This window comes from Gopherus flavomarginatus, chromosome 2, assembly GCF_025201925.1.
Source record: "Gopherus flavomarginatus isolate rGopFla2 chromosome 2, rGopFla2.mat.asm, whole genome shotgun sequence".
NCBI classification, from domain to species: Eukaryota; Metazoa; Chordata; order Testudines; family Testudinidae; genus Gopherus; species Gopherus flavomarginatus.
The window spans coordinates 223,872,374-223,899,986 of record NC_066618.1 but is presented as its reverse complement, the minus strand read 5'-3'; the positions used below and the strand labels follow the sequence as shown (position 1 = coordinate 223,899,986).

General features: G+C 40.9%; 1 protein-coding gene across 4 annotated transcripts in view; it reads left to right on the top strand.

Annotated features, from left to right (window-relative positions):
- The window catches only part of NOL4 (nucleolar protein 4), a 284,810-nt gene that overhangs the window by 118,639 nt on the left and 138,558 nt on the right, over positions 1–27,613 (top strand). The window contains exon 1 of one of the 4 annotated variants that reach the window (XM_050941993.1): positions 24,761–24,893. The exons of the other annotated variants lie outside the window; for them this stretch is intronic. The gene's annotated coding sequence lies outside the window, so the exon portion shown is untranslated. Of the gene's footprint in view, positions 1–24,760; positions 24,894–27,613 lie in introns of those variants that run through there. 4 annotated transcript variants of the gene reach the window in all.

The following is a 27,613-nucleotide window of genomic DNA, read 5'->3' as shown; positions in this document are numbered from 1 at the left end:
TGATTTGGAGTTGCTCTCTCTGGCAGCCCACACTCATTCAACACCCCTTGCATATTAAACATGGGTTTTCTTCTCTTTACAAAGCTAGTCTACCACTTCTTATATTAAAGGGCACTGGCTTTCAATGTTTACCATAATTCTGGGTAATATTTTAAGATCCACATTTATGAGAGAAGTTGTCTTTACCACTGTGGGTAAATTCCTTTGAAAAACAATTATTTGAACATGCCCAGTAAGAGAAAAATCAGTTCACATGCTCATAATACTGTGCCCCAAAGCTATTGGAGACAGGGGGCCCATTGATGGATATGTTCAGACAAAGAAGAAGAAAGAGGATGTAAAGACACATCAGAAACTTTTTCCGGCTATATCACAACTTGCTATGTGCCATTAGCATATAAAGACATGCAGGATCTGTCAAGCACTGATGAAGTGTCCTTAGGGTCAGTGGCTTGCATGGTTTCATGATTTTTAGTTAATGATTTGGAGCCCTGTTCTGAACTAGATTTGTTTTTCAGTCATGGAGCCTATGCAAGGATTATGCAGCCATTAGTATACATATTACATTTCTCAGGTTTTTTAACTCTACTTATCACAGAACCTTTTAAAAATCTTTGCTAATAACTAGTGGCCTTGATGTTTTAGATATTCTTGTACTTCAAGAGCCTGCATTTTTATTGCAGGATTCTTTTACAGTTCCCCAATGAAACTGCATCTGTTTATGCACAAACTGATTCACTCTTCTGTTATAAATGTATTTATTATCAATAACAGTAATTTCATAAGAGTAGGTTCTTGCTCTGTGTGAAATTACCTCTTTGGCATGTTGCTAATTCCTAGGAGCAAATAGATAGAGGCTGTATGTAAAAATTAGTCATAGTCACTAAGTTTCCTCCTTGGTATTACTATATGCCATGGAACTACCAGTAGTACTCACCAGTTACATGTTTTGACATGACTGAAGTGTAATGTTTAGGAGAGGAGTCAGGTTGGTTGGAGAGAACACTCAGTACTTTTAGCAACTATTTGAGCAGCTAACATGGAGTGAGACTGCTCAGGTTTACAGAAAACATCTGTAATGAAAAAACTAGGAGCCTTAACTCAAGTGTTAGCATAGTCACTCCCGTACTAGCGTTATACCACATCACTAGTAATCACTCCTATTATTTTAACATATCCTTGTAGAGAAGTGATCTTCCTAGGGTTCCAAACTAAAAGTATCTGTGAGCATCTTCTCATGCACAACCCACTTGTAATGTTATTTGTTGATTATAAGTTTGAGCAGGGCAAATCAAGAGTAATTTGTAGTGTATGCTTAGTCATCTAAGTCGCCTGATACTGTTTCTACCCTCTGAATGACTGATACATTTGAATCAGGATGATGAATGAATGAATGAATGAGGGGTAATAAATAATGCACTTCCAGTAGAAATTTTCAGATGCTGAAATTCATGAAATATTGGGGATTCACGTACATTTTTTAAAATACCAAATCCAGTGGCTGTTTGAATATTCAGAAACAAATAAGCAAACCAAACTTTCTGCCTTTATGTGCAGAAATATTTACAAATCACTTCTAGCATCATTCATGCAGCTGCAGTCATGAGTTAGAAGACTTGCAGCACCAGTGTGTCACTGCAGTCACGCAGCAGGAAGTTTTTGCAGAGTTGATATTACTTCCAATGTTATACAGACTGCCCAGCCAAACTTATCATTGCTACTGCTCTTGGGCAAGGATGTGATTTGGCTCATGAGCATCCATCATTCAATCTTAATGGATAACCATGAGGTGTAGACAGCCAAGAGATCAACTGCTGTAGTTGTATGATGTAGGATGGGCGTGTGATTCTTCAGATGAAACTGTTGTTTGTCTTTCACCTCTTAGTTCACAGTAATCAGCTATGAGCATGATTAACTTAAAAAAATAGCTTCCATGGCCATGTACTGGGTGTCCTTCTCAAAGGAAAGATTCTTACAAAGGCCAGTGAAGATGACATACATTTCAGCACAATGCCTCCCTCTCTATATTAAAATTTGCTCTTAAAACTCACTTCTGCAATGTTACTTCAGTGAAAACTTCGTAGCCTTGAACACACATACTCTTCTTAAAAAATAAATAAATCTTGTGTTGCATGAGGGTTCCTCCTTCCAACAGGGTGTTGTATTTGTTTTTGTGAATATGTATACATATGGGATTATGTTCAGACTGTACTCTCTGGGTCTAATTTAGGTTATAGATTCCTAGGCTCAGGGACCACATTATCTTCTAAGTTTTTTACAGGGTGAAATTCATGGTGGTGCGGAGGTATAACAAAAGATCTGTGTACAAGTTAAACCCTATTTTGAGAGTTTAACTGGGACATTAGAGTAGCATAGGTCCTCTGCACAGAGGTGAATTTCACCCATATAGTGCACACAGTTGGCCCTCAAATATAATTGGCTTTTTCCAGCATTAGATTGATCAATTATTTTTCCAGTATGTAGAGCAGTGGTGGGCAACCTGTGGCCCGTGGGCCGCATGCGGCTTGTCAGGGTAATATTTTGGCGGGCCGCGAGACAGTTTGTTTATATTGACCGGTCCCCACAGCTCCCAGTGGCCGTGGTTCGCTGTTCCTGGCCATTGGGAGCTGCGGGAAGTGGCAGCCAGCACATCCCTGCAGCCCCGGGCTGCAGGTTGCCCACCACTGATGTAGAGGGTACACCAAATATTCTAGGGGATCTATTGAGCAACTTTTACTTTAGGTATAGTGCTTTCAAAGTAGTGATTTAATGAAGTGATATTGTGTGATAAAATGGTAGTTTTTAACTAGTGGACAAAACTTTGACCAATGAGCTTGTTAGTTTCCATGATGTTGTATAGATTGGTCCTGCAAGATGCTGAGTGCATCCTGTGAGGAACTGAGCACCCTGGACTCCCACTTCACTCTAGGTTGGGTACTGAGCAATGAAGATATGGCAGCTAGCTTGCACTGAAGCCCATGCTGCTTTGTTTTCACTGCTTCCGATATCTGAGCTACCGAGATTAAAACTAGCTCATGTACGACTATGCAAGCTGCACTCACATTATGTTCTTGCCATGTAGCCATAACTTTAAGGACCAAAGTATAGATTTAGATGTTTGTCTTTAAGTACCCAAGTTCGAATTTTTAGCCAAAGTGAATAAGGCCCAAGTTGCCCTAAAATGGAAACATCACAAAATGTACATTATTCACTATAATTCTCTTTCAGTGAGTCGGGGACTTGATATAATGAGTGCTTCTGGGCCAGTCAAAATTTAGTGTGAAAATGTATGTTTACACAGTGTTTAAAATGCACAATGCTACGTCTTATAAAATGCAGCTATAGAATATATATTATGTGATGCATAAGAATTGCTCCATTGAAACAAACTATTTGTCCATTTAGTTCAGTATCCTGTGTTTTGCAGGGGCTTAGGATTGATGCTTCAGGGATAGGTGTTGTCCCCCTAGTGAAACTGACAAATTGTGCAGTAGTATACTATGAAATGTATTTTTGGCTGAGATATAGGGCTCTTGAAAGTGGCTTTGTAACAGGAATGCTGACACAGTCTTACCCACAGTGCCACTGAAGACACTGCTGTAATAATGCTATTAGAAATGACAGATGTAATTTTTTTTCATGAAAAAATATTCTTTATATTCTCCACATGGAGATTTGAATGACAGGGCCAATACTGACAGACTGTGTTTTGGCCACTGATCTATGGGATCCACATTCATTACATTTCAAACTTGTCTAGATCTAAAGTGAGATGTAATGTTGACTGTCTCCGTTTTTGTCAGGAAACATACTTCCCTATGACACTTTCATGGAGGTTAGACTTGTTTTCAGCATCAGAATTATTTAGTTTACTTCTTGGGACTAAATCTTAACATTTAGCAAATACTGATGTGTAATTTGATTAATTTAAATCATAGGATATTGAATATGCTTTTTGTAGGAATTACTTTTTCGTTTGGTTGTAGAATCCTTTTATCAAAAGCTACTTTCTTCTTTATTGTATGCCAGTGTGAAAAATATTAATCCCAATAAAACAGGCAAATATGCTTTAAATAAATGCATTTATTACAGAGAGTTCAACAGCAAATATTAAAAGATGCAACATAATCTCAGGTTTGGCGGTGTACCTTTGGTGGCAATGTAGAAATCAGGTGCTTAGTACTATTTTTCTGTACCACTAACTGTACATTGCAGTTTTGTTCCTAAACAATATTTTCATTCTAGAGGGAAAAAAAGGTAAAGAAAAGTAATGTAATCATCAATTACTGTAATAGCCACTAGAGGTCTACTGATATCAAAATCTGCCAACATCAATTATTTCTGCAAGTATTAAAAATGTAGTGTTTTGTCCAAAATAAAGTGCCTTTCATTAAACATTGTTTGCTTTGTGATGTGTATCTTCTTAATTCTGATTTTTAGCTCCTTAGTGTTTTTAATTAAATACTGTTATAATGAAGTACAGAAGACTTACAATACAAAAATTGTAGTTGAATGATAAAGTGACAAAACAGACTCTCAAGTACATCCAGCTAGGAACTACATCATAATGTCATTCAGAGACTTTATCTGTTCCTTTTAGCTGCTAACCTTGTAGCAAATTCTGTCTTGAAAATGTTTTAAATTAATAATTTTATTATATTTAATCTTTTCTGTGCTCGAGACTAATTTTTATTTTCCAGGTATTTTAAAAAACAGAAACAGAATTTTCAAATCTTTTTTTAGATGTTGATAACTTACAATGATGCTGTTCAATTTCCAAGGAAAACTGTGAATTAGATGATTGCATTTGTTGTAGGCATAATTGGTTCTTCATCATGATAGCAGGAATGTATTCATTAGTGAAAAGAGTTGCATGTGAGACCAGTGACTCCTTTGTGGCTTTTCTCTGTAATCAAGATAACAGTATTGCTACTGACTCTAAAACAATAAATAACTCTATGGGCTACACATTTGAATAATGACTTGAGTGTTTCTTCAGAGAGTTTGCAGGTGTACACATGCATCTTAGCAAGTCCCATATAAGGACTGGCATTCATAGTTGACTTCAAATTGGTCCTTTCTTGTTCAGTAAAATGTTATCATGTACTGTTTTTCCACTGCCCCAGACCAACCACACAATGGTGCCACAGAAGCATATTCTTCAATTGTCACATAATTACCCACTTTTCAATTGTCCTTTACATGGTACTTGGAATTCTGTATCCTACAGGCTAGATTCATCCTTATCTTTTCTGAGGCGGGGAATTATTTTCCTCTCTTCCACTCCAAAAATCACGAGTTGTTTATAAAACAATACAAAAGAGTAGATTTAAATACTGATTTTCAAACTAAAGAGCTGGGTTATGCCAATCTAGTAAGTCTTGGAGCTGTCATGCTGGAGAGCCAAATAAACCCTGATTAAGTGCATCTGAAGAGCTTTGCTGAATCGGGGCCTTAGGTGATGAAGGCTTCTTGGTAAGAATACTAGCTAAACTGTTCGATGAGTTCATGCTATCCATCTGTTGTTAGGGCAGCGTTAATGGTGACTTCATAATCTGCCTGACTGGAGGATGAGTACCATAATGGCAGTGACAGCTTCAATAAGGTGTGTTTGTGGAGGTGGTGTTGGTTGGCTGGCACTTGGGAAAATCTCTCTCTCTCAAATCTATAACTCAGTCCATTTTCTGTGCATTTATGACTAAATGACTAAAATTCTGGAAGCCACATCTGTCAGTCTTCATATTGTACAGCATTCCCTGTATTCCCACTACAATATAGGTTGTAGTGTTTTCATCTCTCAGGCACAGAGCTCTGTGTATCACACAGATAGCATCATTAGCATGGTACTGGAACAACTGCAGGTAAATCTTTTCATTAAATCATTTGGTAAAATCTTGTGTAAATGGCCAGAGTGCACATTAATGATGCCTGCCACATCAAACTGTCCTTTCTGGAAATGTTCAGTTTTTTCCTCTTAGACAGAAATTATCACATGGAGATGGCATTGTTTTCCTCCTCTCAGAGCCACCCCCAGAATCAGTTTTTTTAGTGACCTTCTCATTCCCACCTCTGAAAGGTGCAATAGCCAGTTAGACCTTTGTGCAAATGTCTAGATTCATTCAAGCTGGTTCTGTGAGGTGTGATTATATCTCCCTTCACTACAGTCACTGCTTGTACTCCCTCAGGCTTTCTGCTGGGGAAAGGTAACTTTTAAGTTGCAGTCAGGGCTCCATAGGAGTCTTGCCATGGAAATTGCCTAGGGGAAGTACTAAATTAATGCATCCTCTAGCCGCTCTGCTTAGGTCAATTCTATTCAAGTTGTGATAATGCACTCAGCCTTGTGATATGGAAGGACCTCCTTAAACAGCACCCCACCTAGTTTCTGTGTTGGGGCCCTTGGAAAATGATAGTTATAGGGCTTGGCTACACTGGAGAGTTGCAGCACTGGTGGTGGGTTTACAGCGCTGCAACTTAGTAACTGTCCACACCTGCAAGGCACATCCAGCGCTGCAGCTCCCTGGCTGCAGCGCTGTCTGTACATCTGGTCTGCTTGGGGTGTAACGATTGCAGCGCTGGTGATGCAGCGCTGCTCATCAAGTGTGGCCAGCAAAAGCGCTGTTATTGGCCTCCAGGGTATTAGGAAGTATTCCAGAATGCCTGCTCACAACAAACCGGAAGAATGGCTGAACTCCGAGCTCCCCAGAGCTGCTTATCTGAAAAACAAACACAGCTCCTGTTTGCTGGAGCGAGCGAGCCAGCGGAGGCAGGCAGGGGAATTGCTTTGAAAGGTTCTCAGCTGTTTGCTTGAAGAGAGAAGTCACACGGCAGAGGAGGAGAGGGAGTCCGTGTTGAGCAGCTGCTTATGGGGTCTGAAGGCTATTTAGGAGTGCATAATTTGCATTTAGTGAATAAGAGAGGGGTGGGGGAAGGGCTCGAAACTTTTAAATTGATTGCAGGTTGGTGATGTGTATGTTTCAGTCCTTAGAACTTGCAAGGCAGGGAGCTGACAGATGCAAAAATCCACTCTCTCTCTCTCCCCCACGTTCCCCCTCACCCTCCTCTTTTGAAAAGCACGTTGCAGCCACTTGCACACTGGGATAGCTGCCCACAATGCACCACTCCCAACAGCGCTGCAAATACTGCAAATGTGGCCACACTGCAGCGCTGGTAGCTGTCAGTGTGGCCACACTGCAGCGCTTTCCCTACACAGCTGTACGAAGACAGCTGTAACTGCCAGTGCTGTACAACTGTAAGTGTAGCCACACCCATAGTCATTTTTTCACTACCACAACCTCCCTCTCTCATACCCTGCAGCAAATCGTCTGCCACTTGGGACCTCTGCTAGTATCTATACTGGTAAAGCCAGTGTATACCCCTCAGGTGGTGTGTGCTTGGGTGAAGGGTGAAAAGCAACATAATGGAATTGACTAGCTTTCTGAGCATTCTGTTACTGAGCATGAATAAATTCTAAAAGTGGCTGGTGGAATAAATGTGCAAGATATATTATCGGTATGAGCTGTAATGCTTTTTATATTTAAGTAACACCAGATATAAGCTGTGTGAGGCTAATGGAGTATCTCTTACAGAGTCTCAATGTGGCAAAACTAATGGAAACATTATATTTTAACTCCAAAACAGTGTTTAAAAGGACCTGTACGCAAGCAGGGGTGGAGCCAGCATTATTTTTTTTCCTAGATGTTGAACTGCTTGTTACCTTTGCCCTTCAACTTGTGATTTCCCTTTTCAGTGGTTCATTCCCTACATCCATCCATCCATCGATCTCCATAGTGTCCATAGCATCCTACAGATATATATCAATATATCCTCACAATGCTCCTGTGAGGTTGGAAACCATGGTGCAGGCTCCAAAGAGAAATCTCCACAGGGATTTTTGGCAGTAGATTCTCCTCTTGTCCCTTCTTCAGTTATGGTTTGGGGGAATGGGAGTAGGGAAGCCCAGTTTATTACTATCTTTTTCTTCCAGGCAGGGTGTAGGAAAATTGAGCAACAGAATGCATGTCTCCCTGCCTTACCACTTCTTGGGCAAAGGATGAGAAGTCAAGAGACAGCTGATTGGCTCTACCTACTCCCACCCTTTTTCAGGAACCTCAGCTGGAAAGGCACCAAGAGTCGGTGACGCTGCGGTCTATATGGTTTTATAAAAATATGCTCATGAGTGAATATAATGTAACTGGAATATGCTTCATGCAAAAGGTCTCTTGTAAGGTATCATTACAAAGCTTATAATCTACTGAGTGTGATCATCCTGTTTGTATAAATGTACCACTCTTGTGTCTGAAACTAGAAATATGAAATATAACTCTGAGGGCCTATTGTAATTATGCAAAGTGTGTGCCATTAATGGTGGTTTGGAATCTTGATGACTCCCATTAACCAGGACAATTGTCTGCAGATGGATGTGTTTTACCTGTAAATCTTCTTGTATACGTGTGTGCTGGCAAGTGGGCAATGAAGTCTTGTAGTGACATGTGATCATGTCACCTGAACTGGAATCCATCTTTAACCTGGTGTCTTTCCATTGAGAAGGAGGGGTGGGAACCCAGAAAGGGACAAAGAATTCCCACCTTATGCAAAAGATATATAAAAGAGTGGAAGAGAACAAAGGAGGAAGAGGAGCCATCATGAGGACTCCCCTAGCTACCACCTGAGCTGGAACAAGAGCTGTACCGGGGGAAAAATTGTGCCCAGTCCTGGAAGGGTCTAGTCTGAGGAAAAAACTTACTGAAGCATCTCTAAGGGTGAGATTATCTGTATTCAGTTTGATTAGACATAGATTTGCGCATTTTATTTTATTTTGCTTGGTAACTTACTTTATTCTGTCTGTTACTACTTGGAACCACTTAAATCCTACTTTCTGTATTTAATAAAATCATTTTTTACTTATTAATTAACCAAGAGTAAGTATTAATACTTGGGGGGCAAATAGCTGTGCATATCTCTCTATCAGTGTTATAGAGGGCAAACAATTTATGAGTTTACCCTGTACAAGCTTTATACAGGGTAAAATGAATTTATTTGGGTTTCCACTCCATTGGGAGTTGGGCATCTGAGTGTTAAAGAAAAGCACACTTCTGTGAGCTGCTTTCAGGTAAACCTGCAGCTTTGGGGCAAGTAATTCAGTCCCTGGGTCTTTGTTGGAGCAGATGGGAGTGTCTGGCTCAGCAAGACAGGGTGCTGGAGTCCTGAGCTGGCAGGGAAAGCAGGGATAGAAGTAGTCTTGGCACATCGGGTGGCAGCTTCCAAGGGGCGTCCTGGGATCCAACTCGTCACAGAGTCAATGAGAGGAAAAGTGTAAGTCTCCAACCCCACCCTCTCACGTGCCCGTACATCCAGCATAATAACCAAGGTTAACATTTGGAAACTTATCCTTGGAATAATGAGAGCCAAACCGTTTTTTTAAGGTTAAATTCCCCAGAAAATGCTGGGGTCATAAATGGGGTCAGTTTGGAGAAAGCTGCAAGCTGAAGAGCTTAAATCTCTATGGCCCCAAGCATTATCTGAACAACCTCCCACCCCTCCCCAAAAAAATAAATCTCAATCTAGTTAGACAAAACCAATTTGTCAAACTACTTGCAGAGCAGAGATGAATCTGTATGGAATTTGGGTTCCTATTTTGGGATAGTTGCTATGCATTTGCAATTCACTTTCTATATTTCTTATCACTTTATGTATAAGACCAGAAATCATGGCACCCTAAACTATTTAGGTATTTGTGTTCATGATAAGAACATTAAGAAATCTCATAGACTCAGTGAACTGAATATTGATAAAATACTGAAGAAAGGCAGCTTTGGTGCTGGTTTTATTAACTGAATCAATGTACTGTACATTACTTAAGGCTAAGGTATCTATAAATAGAATACCCTCCAACCCTCGTGACTTATAGACAAGCCTCTGGTTTGTGTGTGTCAAGTTGGGTGAAATGAGGCTTTGAAAGGGATTCCCTCTGGTACTGAGCAATATACATTTGTATACGAGTGGAGAGAATGTATATGATATGTACTGTAGCTTCAGTATTGAGCATATTAACATCCCTGTATTTAAAACTTATACTCACCATGACACCCTAATGAGACACTCAGTGGTGGTGTCTTCTATTCTAGACTGTGTGTGCTGCATCATGTTGTTTGTGGGATACTGCAGAGTGTTGAGGTAACATTGTTTGACTACTGTCCTGCTGGGAAGTGCAGGAAGACGAGAGATACTGAATCTCTTATGATGCTATCCCAGAGAGCAATATCTTACATAAATATGTTGTCATGAGGATCCTTTAGGTCAGTAGATTATATTATTAGCCATATATTTTCATACTATGGAGTTGATTCAGATAAGATCCATCCCAATGGCTGAAATCAGCTGACATGCGTTTGATGACAGTTCTTAGATGTGTGTGCTGGGAGACTAGAGGTGCAGTATGTTTTCAACAGAAGGCTCTGAAATTTGCTCCTGCTGGCATTCCGCCAGAACTTGCAGACCTTCAGGGCATGATGCAAGACATGTTTTGTTGAAGTGTCTGCTTGCCAATGGACTATTATTGAATTGTTGGTATGGTAGGATGAGTGCCCTGCTTACTTGAGATGTTTAAGTTATCATGCACTCAGAAACCATAGCAATGGATACGTATAAAAAAAAACAACCAATCAAAAAAATAAGTATAAGCATGGAAAATCGAAACATTATTAAAATCAACGTCTTGAGTTGGATGAACATAGGAATGTAAAACTGCTGTTATACTAGTCTCCCTATCTTTTATGCATACATTTACTTGGTCTGTAGTCAAACTTAACTGAAATGTTAGCTAAATCTGCAGCTGCATTTTAAATTCATATATAAGCTGTTTATACACAACTTGTGTATACACTTTAAAAATAATTACACAGAGTGCAGATAATGAAAATTTTCCTAACTTCACCTAAGATAGATAAATATGGTTACCTCAACATGTTCCCTGTTCCCTTGTGCTTCCCTGTACTTGCTATAGGAAATACTGTTCCTAGAACACTCAGGTTAGGTAACAGCAGAGATTTAGTTAGTTATCTAAGCACCACCACAGTATTGCAAGGTATGTGTGTTCTGTGTGGCATGTACTGCACAATACAAAACACTAAAATCTCTCATCCAAATAGCAATGTTTACTAAGTTCACCCACTCTGATAGCTAAGAGGCAGCCTGTAGTGATTCAGGAGTAATAGAGTTACATGCTGTATCTTCAGTATGTTGTTTGAATGTGCAAATATGGTATGCTAATTATCATTAGGCACCATGATAATGGCTAACTGTTACCCATATTTTTGTCTTATTTCCCCCAGTGGCCTCATCTACACAGGGAACAGCAGGAAGGACAGAATTCTTCACTGAGAAGTAGCTGATAGATTTGTATAAAAGTGCTTGACACACCCACCCTTAGCAGTTTTTGACATTATGTTTACTACTGACAATTATTCCTTATTTTCTTGAGCTTTTTAAAATTAATTTTAATGGGTACGTCAACTCACTGCACACAGAATCAAATGTGTTGTTCCAAATTTATGCCTGGGAAATTAACTTTTTTTTTTTTGGAGTGGGGTGCAGAAGGTGCGCAAAGGATAGCAAGAGAGTCCTATTGTGCAGGGTCTATTTCAACAACAGAGGAAGATGGTTTTGTGGTTAAGGCACAGGACTTGGATTCAGGTCCAGTTCATGGCTCTGTCACAAGTGTGACGTTGGACAAGTCATTCAATCTTTTTTTTAATGTCAATTTCCCATCTGTATGGTGGGAATAGTAATATTCCCTTTATCCCACTAGTTGTCTCTCTTGCCTGTTAGACTGTGGACATTCCCAATTCTACAACTGGGAGGTGCGATTGCAGAACCGGTTGTGGTATCCCATCCCTTTAAATGTTTGAGTACTCTCCCCTACCAAGTGCAAAGCTTTCCTTCCAGCAAGAACAATAAAGAGAGCACAGCTGTGTTTCCATGAGATAACTCTGTGTCTACCTCCTCTGCTGGGTGCAGAAATATAACAATGACCATGCACGATTTCTGTCCCATCTGTGTCCAGTGCTTCCATACCCAAGCTAGCTATGATCAAAGGGAGATCTGGGACTGATCTGGGTGCGGGAGGGGGTTTGTGGTGCGGGGACCCGGCGGCGCTTACCACAGCTCTCAGGAAGCAACTGCCAGGCCCTGTGGCTCCAGGCGCATGGACAGCCACTGCAGCTCTGCGTGTTGCCCTGAAGTCTGCAGGCGCCGTCTCCCAGCCAAAGGGAGCTGCTTAGCCAGTACTCAGGGCACAGGCAGTGCGCAAAGTCTCCCTGGCTGCCCATGCGCCGAGAGGCAACAGAGGCTCAGCAGCCACTTCCGGGAGTCACACAAAGCTAGGGCAGGCAGGGAGCCTGCCTTAGTATCAGGACACCATTGCGCCACTGACTGGACTTCTAATGGCCCAGTCAGCGTTGCCAACCTGCAGTACCGGATTTATCATGACACCAGGCCCATGGTCCAAAGGGGCCCCAGCCACGACTGCTCTTCTCTGCCCCCCGCCCACCGCTCTCTCCTGCGGGGGCAGGGGGCAGAAGCTTGGTCCTGCTGGCTCCTGCTGCAGCAGGGCAGGCTCCGCTGGCAGCCAAGCTGCTCCCTCCCCTGCCTCTTCCCCTGAGCATGCTGCGTTTCCACCCCTCTCTCTCCCTGCCGCCGAACAGCTGTTTGCCAGTGTGGGGGAGGGGGAGGAGTGGAGCCACAGCATGCTCGGAGGAGGAGGCGGAGAAGAGGCAGGGGCAGGGCTTTGGGGAGGGGGGTGGAATCAAGGCATACCCTCTCCAGCCCCCTGCCATGAGCCGCTCAGAGCAGGGGGCTGGGAGCATCCCCAGGGCCCCAGCCCACACCCCTAGCCCCCTGTCCTGACCTCTGCACCCCCACAGCCCACTGCCATGACCCCTGCACCCCCACACACCCCACCCTGACTCCTGCACCCCCGACACATGCCCTGCCCTCCAACCCCCTGCCCTGACTCCTGCACCCCCTCACACTCCTTAGCCCCTTGCCCTGACTCCTGCACCCCCACACACATACCAAGCCCCCATGGCCTGACTCCTGCACCCCCCCACATTCCCACCTGCACCCCTCACAGCAAATGGGAGCTGCCTCAGGCAAGCGCTCCACACCCCAACCTCCTGCCTCAATCCTGAAACCCCTCCCTCACCCTAGCTCCTAGCCAGTCCCTGCACTGCAACCCCTAGCCTGCTCCTGCACCCTAACTCCCCCCCAGACTCTGCACCCCCACCCTCAGCTCAGTGCAGAGAGAGAGAGACGAAAAGAATTAGCTAGAACCAAGGAGAAGATAGGTACCCACTCTATGTGGGCAGGGCAGGGGGGAATCCTGTTTACCGCCCCCCCCCAGCCCTGCTGTGCTTGCAGTTTACCCTCAGCCGCTCCCTTGTTCCAGGGACCAACTCTAGGTCCCACCCTGATGTGCTTTTGCCCCCGGCCCCTGCGTTGCCCCCGGCCCCTGCGTTGCTCCAGTCAGCAGGGACTAATCCTCCCTACATGCCCCACTGTGCTCATCTTGCTCCTGGCCCCTGCCTCGCTCCAGCTGGGGACCAATCCTTTCTCCCCCATCCCCTATACTCCACTGTGCTCTAATTGGTAATATTTGCTCTCTAGTCTATAAGTAAAATTATTTTATTTTAATTTTTCCTCATTTTTTTGACACATTTCTATAGAAAATGTTTTCACTTAGGCTGGGAATAAGAACCATACTCCCTTCCTTGTTTGATATCTCAGTTATGCCCAGGCTTCAATTTTGATTGAAATGATCTTTCATGAAATTCCCCTGTAATTCAAAAAATGACAAGTTGGTTTCCGCTCATCCATTGATGACTCTCTCCCACTACACTGGGAAACATCTAGCCGGTGTGTCTATCTCCTCTCTAACTGTCCAGTTTTCTCTCTCACTTCCTGGTTTTCTAGTATGCACTTAGACTTTTTCGCACAGAATTGCCTCATGAATTCTGTACTGGAGCCACTAGTGGATATATATTGAGATACTTAACAGTTTGTGACATTTCCATTGTCATCTCTTTTAAACAAACTTTGTTTCAAATATATAAATCCAAGTTGTGCACTCTCCTCCTCTTTTAGAATATTCTTCCCTCTCCCCCCACCAAAGAGTTAAATTACAGAGATACAGTATGCTACACTAATAGTTTATATTTAAAAAATTGCAGACGGGAATTTGTCTTTACTATTAGTCATATTTTTTATCAAAACTACTTATGCTACAGTGACTCTGGAGACTGTCTCAGATTGCGAAGTGGGAGAACAAAGCAGGGCCGCCCAGAGGATTCAGGGGGCCTGAGGCAAAGCAATTTCGGGGGCCCCTTCCATAAAAAATATTACAATACTATATTCTCGTGGGTGCCCCTGCAGGGCCTGGTGCAAATTGCCCCACTTGCTCCCCCTCCATGGGCGACCCTGGGAAAAATAAACCTTCTGCATCTCGGCACAAATCCAGTTTTGAGAAAACTTCTTTACAAGCTATCACTGGTTCTCAGCATCAGCTAATGCTGAAAGGCACTAAAGCTCATTAACAGGGTTGGACAAATATGTGCCGTCAAAACTGTTTCTGGATTGAAAACTCGGGGTTTTTAAAAAGCAGAAAAAAATTACGGACAACGTCTGCTTTCCTTCAAAATTTGTTGTGTTTTTTTTAATTGAAAAGCTGAAATTAGTCTGCCATAACCTGAACAAGGTTTGGGGTTTCAGAAGTATGTGGCCAAATATCTGCTGCTTGCTGTGTTTGATTGTTTAAAGAAACAATAAAAAAATTCTGCTTAAAAAAAAATCCAAAACTTTTTGAACCACCTCAGCTTGTGACCAAACGCCTGAGCCCATCCAGTCAGAGATTCTTCCAGGTTTCTGATACTCTGCTGGCTTCCTTGACTCATATCTGTCTCCATAACTTGGGGTTCATTTAGGCTAGAATATAAGAACAGCCATACTGGGTCAAACCAAAGGTCCATCCAGCCCAATATCCTATCTACCGACAATAGCCAATGCCAAGTGCCCCAGAGGGAATAAACAGGTAATGATCAAGTGATCTCTCTTCTGCTATCCGCTCCACCCTCTGACAAACAGAGGCTAGGGACACCATTCCTTACCCATCCTCGCTAATAGCCATTAATGGACTTAACCTACATGCATCTATCTGTTTCCTAGAAACTGACTCCATGGGGTCCCTCACAAATTGGAGACGGTTACTGTGGGTTTGTCTTTAGTATAGACTATGTACATACTCCATGAACTGAGCATTTGAGCTTGTTCCAAATCTGGGATGAGCCTATGTTGTGAAAACTGAAATGCTCAAAATTGCACATGTATGTGAATGGACATAGGATGTTAAAATTAAATTACCCCAGGGGTTCTCAAACTGGGGGTCAGGACCCCTCAAGGGGTCACGAGGTTATTATTGGGGGCCGCGAGCTGTCAGCCTCCACCTCAAACCCCGCTTTGCCTCCAGCATTTATAATAGTGTTAAATATATAAAAAAGTGTTTTTAATTTATAGGGGGGGTCACACTCACAGGTTTGCTATGTGAAAGGGGTCACCAGTACAAAAGTTTGAAAACCACTGAATTAACCCCTGTGGAGCCTCAGGAAATGTAGGGGCGGGGGTCTCCCTTGGTAGGGTTGGGAAAAAGGTAGATGATGTAGGATATTGCTCTTCTCATGTGATCCCTCCCCCAGTGGCTAATTTTAAATGAAGCTACTCTCCCCTGACATGGATCTCCCTGTGGCACAGAAATTAAATATAGACCATAATTTGGCATTTGAGAAGTGAAAGGGATGGTAGCCCTAATGGAAGAGCTAACAGCTTGCTCTTCTGCAAGCCTCAAACTGCTGAATGAGCTTTAGGGTAGGGAAGGCTGTGCCTCCCAAACAGCCTAGCCCTGCCACCTATCCGACCCCCACCCACTTCCTGCCCCCTGACTGCCCCCCATCAGAATCCCCGACCCATCCTGCTCCTTGTCCCCTCACCATCTCCCAGAGACCCACCACCACCAACCCGGGACCCCACCCCTGCTCCCTGTCCCCTGACTGCCCCAACCCCTATCACTCCCTTGCTGAGTCCTGACAGACCCCTGGAACGCCCGCGATCCAAGCCTCCCATTCCCTGTCCCCTGACTGCCCCCCCAACCTCTGTCCCCTCCCTATCCCTGGGACTCCCTGCCCCTTAGCCAACCCCCCGAGCCCTGGCCCCATACCCCTGGCTCCCCTCTCACCCAGAGCCTCAGCGCATCCAGGGGCTTCACTCGACAGAGGCAGCGTGTCTCTGGCGGGGCCTGAGCTCTGCCCCGCTCAGAGCCGCGTGGTCAGGGGGCGAGGCTGGGAGCTCCACGCTGAGCTCAGCTCCCTCTGCTCAGCCTGGAGCTCGCAGCCTCGCCCCCTCATCACGCGGCTCTGAGCGATGCAGGGTTCGGGGGCCCCGCTGGAGACACGCTGCAGCTGTCCAGGACGCTGCTGGATAGGCTGAGGCTCTGGGAGGAGACGAGGCTGGGGGGGGGGGCGGGGAGGGAGCCTGAGCCATGCTCGTGGGGGCCCCTGCGGAGCCCGGGGCCTGGGGCAAATTGCCCCACTTGCCACTCCCTCTGGGCGGCCCTGGAACAAAGTCCATCCTATCAAGTGCCCTAAGTTAACCTCTTGCTCTATTTCAGGTATTCTGGGTACTTAGTGCAGAGGTTCTCTATATTGTGCTATATTGACCAACCTACTGTATTGTTTATCTGCACTATATTGTTAAAGTTACTGAGGTGACCAAAAGCAAGGAAGAACTTTGTTGATTGCTGGAATTTTTAGACTACTGAAGATGATATATGAAAGTTTTTTCAGTGATTGACTAGCTACTGAACAAGCTGCTGTCAGCCCAGTGAGATGCACCCTGCTATCTTAGCTTGATTTTTTTTGACTAGGGGTCCATATTCATCTAATACACTAGTACCAGTGTACTTTATTTTCAGCATTGTGGTATCATAATATTCTTTGTCTCATGCTGCTCCTTTACAATGAATGATCCTGGAAATAATTTTTGTGGGAACTATCCAGTTATCTTAATTCTGTCCTTGTGAGAAGTTCCACCACTGGAGTATTGTGTGTCTGTGAGAAATGAGGCAGGTGGAGTAAGCCATCACCCAGGTAATACCCAGATTGTTATCTGCAGTACAGAACTGATTACCTCTGGGGAGTTGTCCTTGGAACATTTTCCTCATAATCTTCTGGTTCTGATGCTTGTTGAGGCAGTGTATTAGTCAGCAGCTTTGTCTTCTGGTCAGTATTTAGGAGTAAAATTAAAATCTGACAGTTCCACAACCCATGTAATTGCAGGAGAGTTGGTTTAGCTGTTATCTGGACATAGGTCAAAGGGTTAGTCTCTATGTACACAGTGAAACTTGGAGCCAGTTGCAAACTGCCCACTTCACTGTGAGGAATTCATGTGTTCCTGGTATTTCTGTTTTGCAGAACTCATGCCCACTTACAACTAGTTGTTCTTGCCACTGCTAGACTGGCACCTCACCCTTCTAGAGATGCATGTGTATATGACACAAAGGGTTGGTATGGTCCAAATGTCCCAGATTGTGTATCTGGGTGATAGGAAAGCAGCTGTTTTACGGCTTGTACTTTCTCTTGCTGTAGTTCATTCTTTTTCCTAGGTTTCTCCCCATTTTCCTGCTTTCTCACTAAAAAGGCCTTTCAGAATAAACTGAGCAAGCTGCGTGCACACCCTTTAACAGCGCACCTCCATAAAGAAGAAAGGACTATGTATACAGCTATGACTTTTTTTTAGTCAATCTGATCAATGTAGCTTAAAATCTACCTTCCACATTTGTGTCCAAGGATTCCACTGCCAACGAGGATTCATGTTTAATTTGCAAAAGGGAAATAATTTCATATTATAAATCCCTACTCAGTCCCTTGCCCAGGGAGTATTTTAACAGATAGGAATCAGAGCTGCTTTAATATTTTGAGTATTTCACACATTACTGACTGGGCTATGAAAGCCCTACAAATCCTAACACTTTTGATGATGGATAGATACTCGTGAGCTGAAATGATGGAGGGTTTTGACTGGGAGCAGAAGATTGCACATTCTTTCCTCCCATGTATGAGGTTTAGCTGATTACCATATCTTGCAACAATCCATTGCTACATAGACTTGCATATACACATGGTCACATACATGTGTCATGGGGGACTAGAATTTACACCCTTCATTTCCAAAATAAGTCTCTTATCTACTTAATCTAACCTATCTAGTTTCTTTTAGTGTGCAGACAAAAATTTAGGTTTACTGTATGTATTCTTTGCATGACAGGCAATAGTGGTTGAGATAGTTAGAAACATTTGAGAAGTTGCATTCTGTTCAACAGAGGGCTTCTTATACAAACTTGCCAATACATTAGTCTCTGGGCCAGAGTCTGCTTTCAGGACATAGTGGAGAGAGATCAGGGGAGGTCTCTAGATTTACACAGCGTAACTGGCTCTGTACTATGTGTAGGCGGGAACAAGAATTGTTTGGCTTTTGGGGTAAGGTATTGGAGTTAGACTTGGGAGATCTCAGTTCAGTTCCCACTTGTGCTACAGACTTCCTGCATGACCTTGGGCAAGTCACTTAAGCTTTGAACTTCACTTCCCCCTTTGTGAAGTACAGTTAATAACACTTCTCTTCCCCCCTCCCTCTTTCTGTCTTCTCTGGTTAGATTTTAAAGTCTTTGAAAGCAGAGACTGTCTCACTGTATTTTTACAATACCTACTGCAATGGGGCATTAATCTTGGTTGAGACCACAAGGCACTACCATAATACATGTAATTAATAATAATGATTATTAATAATTAATCACTGATCATACCCATGAAAATACTTGCTTGATTCAAAACCCCCACTTTCTACAAACTCTTGCCTCAGGCATGTTCCCCAAAACACCCAGTTGTGACAGAATAATGCTATATTTGACAGATTTATTATGGAAGCACTGCTTTATTTATTATGGCAGCGCTATGGTTCCACTAGCAAGGCTGAGCTTTGCACTTAACAAGGTGGTTGAATCTCTGCCCTGTGTATTAAGAATATATGTATTTGCCCCAAAATTATAGCATTTATTGACAGAGTACAGAATTTATATTTTGAAAGTTTACAAGTAGGTTAAGTAGCTTGAGTTAAAATAATTAAAAATGGGTCTTTTAAGAAATTTAATGTTGTATCTGTTTCTACAGAATGATCTTAATAACAGAATAACAGACATTCCAAACTTAATTTATTAAAACTCGCTTGAAATTTCATGCATAGGCTATTTGAAAACTTTTTTAAAGATTTACAGTAACTTTCCCAAATATTATGCATAAATGAGTTTCTTTAGCAGAGAGTGACAAATGATATTCTTCTACAGAGAATTCCACATAAAACTGCCCTCTTTTAAAATGGCTGCCACTTCCCATTGTATTCAATAGGATTGAGACCACAGATTATGTTTAACAAAATGGCTGCTGGCTTCACTGTCAGTGGAAACAGTGGGAAGCTGTGGACATATTGAAAGAGGATACTTTAACAAAAGGTCAGTATGGCCTTAATCTCATTGAGTATAATGGGAGATGGCAGCCATTTTGAAAGACCAGTTGGTTTCTATGAAGAAGCCTTTTTTTATCCACCAGCCTCTGCTGGCAAACTTAGTTATTAAAATTATGGCAAAAATACCATTAATCTAAATATTTTTTTTCAAAAGCTATCTGTTGCCTAAGATCTACTCAATTAGAGGGACAATTTGGGGTATGGGAGAAGGAATGAGGGATATTTTACAAAGGAGGAGAGATCCAGGAATAAGATGGCCATCTTGTTCCCTCAATTGCCCTTTAATGTATCTAACTAGGCCTTTCACTATATATATTATAGACAAAGACTCATTGTGTTCTACAAACACAATGCATATGACTAAACTGAAACAGAAATCAATGAGTTGTTTTAATAGTTAACTGTAACTGACCTTGTAAGTTACAGAATCTAAAAAAAAATATTTAACAGTTCCCTGCATAACATACTGTAGTTGTTATCAGAAGTTAACCTGGAAAAAATACTTTTGGAAACCTACTCTATTATTCTGGAGTTTGGATAGCTTAAAAACTTAGCAAGAGAAACACAATCATACTAGGAAAAAAAAATTATTTTACATTTTTTAGCTATCCTAACATACGTTTCTTTGCAAAAAAAATGCAAACACTATTTTTGTATAAATAAGATAATTAATTTTATTTAACTTCCAACCCTCAAATTTTCCAAATTGTGTACATAAATAAATGGCCTGATTTTTGAAAGACAGTCAGCCCCTATATATTCCATTGTCTTAAAAGGAAGTAGTGGATACTCTGAAAATGAAACTACTTTTATTTAGATGCCTAATATGAGCTAAGGTGTCTACCTTCAGGCACTTGAGTTGGAAACTTTCAAGTTGTGCCTGGAGACTAAGGCAGTAAATTTTTTTTAAATGTGGTGTTTCTATTATTTTCTGCACATCCTTTCAGAATAAGCATGTGTATCAGATGAGTATCCAGTATAATTTTTATTGTCAGTCTTGTTCATCAGAGACTGTACTGACACAGAGTAGCCTGATGTAATGACCTGCTTTAAACAGTGATGAAATTCAATTTTTTGAAGATGTGTAAATAACACACATTAACAAGAGCAGTTTTATCATTGCTTTGCCTTTCAACCCCATCCAAGCAGACAAACCAATCTTCCAGATCTGAGAAATACAGCATCCTATTATATCTTAATTTTTGACCTAGTCTTGCATTGATGATTTTCATATAGAAATTATTTTGTTTAATGTTGAAAAGCTTGCATCTTACTCTGATCGTTTGTTTATTCTGCAAGTACCTATTTATGCCTCTGCATTTACCAGTACAAATCCAAAATTCAAACTACTTACGTGGGAAGACAAACTAATAATAATATTTTATGGGTAAAAACTTTTCTAGTTTTCATGTATAAAAATATTTTGGTTAGAATGAAATTGTAGTAATTTGTTTCTTTAAGAAAATCATATATTTTTTTCTTTTCATAAGGGATGACCCATTTCTTCTGATTCAGAAACCATGAAGGCCTGATTCTGCTGTCTCTTAGTCTTGTGTAAATCTAGACTAACTCCACTGAAGTCAGTGGAATTACAAGTAGTGAAAACTAGAGTAAGTGAGATCAGAATCAGATCCTGATTGCTTAAATGACACAGAGGATGAAATTGCAGGATGAAAAAAGTTAAACAAAATTACACTTTTCCAAAAGTAAAATAAAGTGGTGCTTTGTATGTTAAAGTGCAGATTTGTGGGTCTCACTTTTCAGTGCAAAGCCAGAGATCTCCATTCACTTGTTTAAATTTATTCTCTGTATTAACTCAGCATCACCAGTTTCTGTGTTTTGAATGTTAAAACTGAGGATCTGATCCTGCAAGGTGCTGAATGCCCTCAGTTACTGTTGCCTTCATGTTGATTTGTTTTTTAACTGCCAAAGTAGTTGAGCACACTCAGCGCATCAGTTGAGGCACTCATTACCTGACAGAATCAGATCTTGAATTAGTAAGGAGTATGAAAAAAATGAGGTGTTAAAAATCTAGAGCAAGGGTTTGATTCTGCAAAGTGTTGGGCAGTGTAGCCCCAATTCAGCAAAGCTTAAGCTTTTTGTTCAGGGCTGAACACTTTTCAGGGTCAGTGAATAGTTCAAATAAAAAGATATATACTTGCAACACATGGTGCCTTTCATATAAAGATCTGAAAAGATTGTACACATACATAGAGATGTGATATGCAAGAGATGATAATTCGGTGTTAATTTCACAGTTAAAAATAAAAAATGTCAGGGAATACAAGAGTGAAGAGTCCCTGTGCCCAAATAGTATTTTTTGTATTTTTCTTTGTTCTTCATAATGGGCCAAATCTTGAGGTCTTTATTTATGGCCAGATTATAGTCCAGGCAGTATAGTTGTCAACAGACATAAGAGGAAACATCCCCTCCAAGCCCCTGCTTGGTCTCCCTGCTAGGTCTGTGTGCACATGAAAAGCAGATGTTGTGCTTTTGGTACCCCACAAAATAGATGTAGAAAATGGACAAAGTTTGGATTCTACCCTGGATGCCTAGTAGTCCAACTGAGAAGGCACAGAGGAGATGGGGTAAGGAGCAAAGGCAGAATGGGAAGGATTCGTGCTTCTCTGCACTGCCCCTGGGGTACAGCTACATTCTGCTAATTCCTTGCTCAGGCAAATTCCCATAGAATTCAGTAGAAGGAGCTGCCTTTCCATGGGGTCTTTGGGTTCCAGTATGCAGTGGTGGTGATTCTGGCCTCCCGAATATCTCAGTAGCTCTCTGAGCTTTGGAAGCTGAAATTCCTGGTTCCGCTGAGAGGAGTTGAGGATAGGGGCATTTTTCCCGATAGAATGATCAGGCAGAACTATTGAAAACCAAGTCAGGAAGTTTCCAGCTCTAGGTTGGAATAACCAATGTAGTGGAACACTCATACCCATGTTTGGCTAAAGTGCTGGAGAAAATAAAAAAGCCACAGGATATTTAATGACTAAAAGTAGACAGGACTAATCTTTGAAACAGATGTGAAATGTAGCATCTCCAGCAATAGTGTCTTCTAATACCATGCTTCATTATCAAGAGGAAGTCCAGTTCACAATCCATAATGTCCTGTTTGCACAGTCTGTAAGAAAGATATGACAGGAAAAATCTGTAACATCATCCAACATTTGCTTATATGTCCTTTTCCCTCCAAAACCAATTTTCATGCCTACAAATATCAGAGATTTCCAGTGGAATACAAGGTGTAAAATATTACCTCTTGAGTTTAAAATTATTTAATGAAGAGATTCTTCAGTGTTCTAGAATTCTGGTTGGTTGGTTTTAAAAGCAAAACCATATGTTGTTTACCTGACTCTGCCTTTCTCCAATTTTATATAATGTGAGTAGGAAAATCCAAAAATGAAGAAACCTCACACTAATTAGATGATAATGAATATAGGTGCGATAACTTTTTAGTGAATTAAACTAATGTCTTCATAGCAAGGGCTGTGGGAATAGAGTCAGGGCCAATAGATTTTTTTTTAATGTTGTGTGTACATGTGTATTGCAGAGGCATGCCAAGACTCAAATTAAGGCAAATCTAAATAGGTTGTATAATTCTACAGATGCTGCGTTAAGGCTACAATGGGCCAACAAATGCGGTATTATGTGGCCTTGGGAAAATATACTGCACATTGTTTCTGCTTTGTGAGTTTCTCAGTGTAAATACATTCATTGTAATATTGGGATTCAAGGTAGTTTAGGTAGATACAAGGTACATTACAAGCCATATATAACTTGGTGTACAGGAGGGTTGTTATACAGCCACTTACTTGGCTGCCAGCCCAATAGGAAACCAGGATCAAATCTAAACTCTGGATTCTTGCACCTCTGGATGACTTCTTCTCTGAGGTGATTTTTTCCCTTCAGGTTTCAATAAGGGTGAGATGGCTTAGGGTGGGGTAAATTATATTTCTCTGCTGCTTCCTAAATACTTAGTTACAAGGAGTCACTGCAAACTTTGAGGAGGTGTGGCATACCATAGTTGCTGCAACATGTATATAGTAGTGCACATGGCACATAGTCGAGGGGAATGAGACAAGAGCGTGATAATGGAAACCTCAAGGAGTAGTGAAATCGGTTCCATATAAATGGATGGGTGAAAATTCCATTAATTGTGGTATAGTATCCTAAATTGCTGACTCTTGGAGGTGACGGCTCCTTGGCATATGACCTTGGTTGAGATAAGAGAAGAAGACATGATTGTGCTCAGATCGCCTGGAGGTATGCAATAATAAAATGTTAAGGTTTTTTTATAAAGGCAATTCAATTTTCGTGCCAAGTTTCTATTTTAATTTAAGATTGAATGTTTAAAAATGTGCAAATAATAAAAATATACAGATTCTGAAATCTTTGTCTTTTCATTGAGGAAAAAGTGTTTAAAATGTAGTCAGACATTCTGCAGCAGTAAATATCTGATATTTACAATATGGATTACTCAATTTCCTTTTTCCTTGATGAACAGGGCTCCCTAAGCTTATTGCGGTTATTCTCTGATTTATATGAGAAATGTGGCTGCTGAGATTTGCTTTTGTCAGCATCCCCTCCCCCACCTCCGGAAACCTTAGCACTTCAAACACTGATGCTGAGCTCTGTGTGTGTGTGTGAGAGAGAGTATCTAATCTTAAAAGAAATAGTATATGGATAATAAATAGGAAAACAAAAGTTGAAGGACTTGGCTTGTGACTTTATTTCTCTTTTTTACACTGAGATGTTAGTGCGGACTAAGCATAGGCTAATGTTTATGAACATGTAGTGGTTTAAAAACAGCTATGTTGCATTTAAAATCAGCAATTTAACATAACTAGGAATGGCAGCTTCATTAAATAACGCCGTGATCTTCCAACCATATTCTTAACTAGTAATCTCCCTGTAGCAAAGTACATAGATAATCAACATCCCAGCCTGTCAGTAAACTTGTTGGGGAATTAAATCCTAGAGGAAGAATCCCATAGCCCTGGAGGAAGGCTGAGTGCATGTTTCACTGTCGTCTTTTCAGCTCATCTCAGTAGTCCCATTGCTAGAATGTGCTCAGTTGTCATAGCAACACCATCTCCTGCTTCATACAGGAAAGATTAGCTCTTACTGTGCAGTGGAGAGAATTTAGGGGAAGTCAAGCTAATCCCTGGGTGCACTGTGAGAGAAAGGTTGGACCTCGCCTGAGGGATGCTGTATCTGCAATGATAGAATTGGCCTGCCACAGACACTGGTATTTAAGTTGAAGAGCAGAATTCACAGTAAGTGTTGGCTCCTCTAGAGTGGAATATTGAATGAGGTTTTCTAAGTCCTGTTGAAAACTGTCCCATGCCAACAGTGGAATGACAGCAGGAGGCTGTTTCTGGAATAGCAATATGTTTTGCTAGTTGAGGTGGTATTTCAAATATTGATGACAAGCTTTAGCTCTTTAGAAAACTAGGGGGTAAATTTTTAAAACCTTGAGATGCACACCTGAAAACCGTAAGCGTGTCTCATTTGCTGTGCAAAACTGGACAAGTGATGAAGATGCCTTACAAATTGTAGTGAGCATGCAGTTGTGTATGCAATATAATGCACACTTAAGAATTCCCGTGTGCTGAAAAATAAAAAGCGTGAGGGAACCTATTTGTGCTACTACAATCCTCAACTGCAAAAATGCTGAACTATGCATTTTAAGCATGAAAATTTAGAAGGAAGGTTTCAACAATGATTTGTGTTCTTCATTTAAAACCTGCACAGAAAAATGAAAAGTTTATTAAATGGATAATCCCACTATAATACCAGTTTTTCTCTAAGGAAGAGTTAAAACAAAAATTTTTTATTTAGCTTACTTTATGTGATGCTGTTATGACTTGACATGATACAACATGGAAAATGTGGCTGTATCTCTGTATTTTGCGGGATAGAAAGGGTGTATTTTAATTGTTCGATGGTCTATTTTTTTTTCTGTTCTAGCTTTTCTTTTATGTGGTCCTGTCTTCCACTTTTAGTAGATAAAGCTTAAGTCTTCTAGTTTTTTAAGTTATGAAGGTTACAATAAACTCTGAAATGTCTGGTGTTGACATTTATTTTTACTGTCAATTTTCTCTCAAAGTTTATTTTTGTGGGCATAGTTTAGACATTCATAAGCAAGTAAACAAAATATGAATGTTTCAAATATTCAGCATATGGATTTTTCACACTGTGTGTAATAAAATTTCATGTTGATTATTTATTTAAAAGTTCTGGTTATTTTGAAATCTACAAAAACTTAACTTCAAAACAAATATGTATATACTATTTTTTCTCTCTCATGTCTCTTCTTTTCTTATTAATGAGAGAACTTCATAGTAATTAACAATAGTAGTATAGCACAGTTTTTAGAAAAATTGTCTTAACATTTATTAAAAATTGCTCTGACATGGAAGAACTGTTTTCAATTCCTAAAAAGCAGATATTTCCATACATCTAAAATATTTTGGTTTTTTGCAAAAACTCAATTTACGCACACAGTCTATTTAATGAAACAGCCTGTTTTCCACTTTTTACCATAAAAACTGTAGACCTCAGTGTGTTGCCATGCCAGAGACCTGAGTCCCCAGTGGAGGAGATGAAGGATCTTCAGAAATTTTATGCCCTCTGCCAGTGGTGCTCGGAAGGTGGCAGACTTGAGCCCTGATTTGGTTAGTGAAACAGCTTTCCTCTCTACAAACAAATTCTCCTGGCTATTACAGTAACAGTAATAACATTGCTACTCCTGAAGGACATTTGTTGTCCATTCAGATAAGTGCATCAATAGTATATATCTACTACAAAGAGAGGAATTTAGGAATAAATAAGGGAAAGGTACTAAAGTATTAGGTCTCTATCAAGGCTGGCTTTTGAGTCAAAGCCAGACATAGCGATGGAGAACCCACACAAATGCCACGGAGAGAAGGGATGTTGAAGGAGAGGATTACAGGAAGTCTAATGCATAAGTTTTAATTGGAAAGAGCTCACAGAAATTGCTGCTTCAATTTAAAATGGAAGTATTTATTTTTCAAAAATCCTACAAAATTAAGAAACACAGGGAAATATTTATTAGAGAACTTACTGCAGGCTTTCAGTCCTCTGTACTTAGCTGTGTATTGAAATATTGAGAAAGACAACACAGATGAGGTAATATCTTTTATTGGACCAACTTCAGTTGGCCGAAGGTACAAGCTACACAGAGCTCTTCTTTGGACCTGGAGCTCTACACAGAGCTCAAATACAGTGTGTAACTGTGTAACTCAAAAGCTTATACCTTTGGCCAACAGAAGTTGATCCAATAAAATATACTATCTCACCTACATTGTCTTTTCTCATATCCTGGGACCAACGTGGCTACAACACTGCAAACAACATATTGAAATTTTTGCCACTTAACATAGCTGTCTGTAGATTTACAAAAATTGTAGACCATTAATGGCATGAATGTAGCAGATTTGTCTCTTTGTTAATACAAGGTAAGCAATTTGTAGGAATTTCTTTCATGCTGAGATCATGTGACTTGCTTTTTTCAGTCTTTAACCTCTCTGTGGGACATGGCTGAGTGAATTTTTGCTGGATTGGTATTTCAGAGAGCTTTAAAGGCAATTATTTTCTCTTATGAGCTTTATATTGAGTTAGTCTTATGAATTCTCTCTGTACCCATTTCAGAAAGTTGGCTACAATATTTCTGAGAACTGATTATCGTGGATGTTGAATTTGTCTGATTTTCTTGTTGCTGCACTAAGGGAGTTGGGTTTCTAGTTTATATTTCTACACACACTTTAGTAACTGCATGGATGGAATTTCTTGCATTAGTAAGGTACTAGTTAAAATAAATATGGGTGCCTGAATAAGTCCCAAAGTATGTATCCAGAACAGGTACACTTGCAGCACTCTCCCTTACAGAGATTCCACATATAGTGTTCTTGATGAATCTACACATAGATTTCTTCTCCCAAAGCACAGGTCAGGAATTTTCAGTCATTGCTTT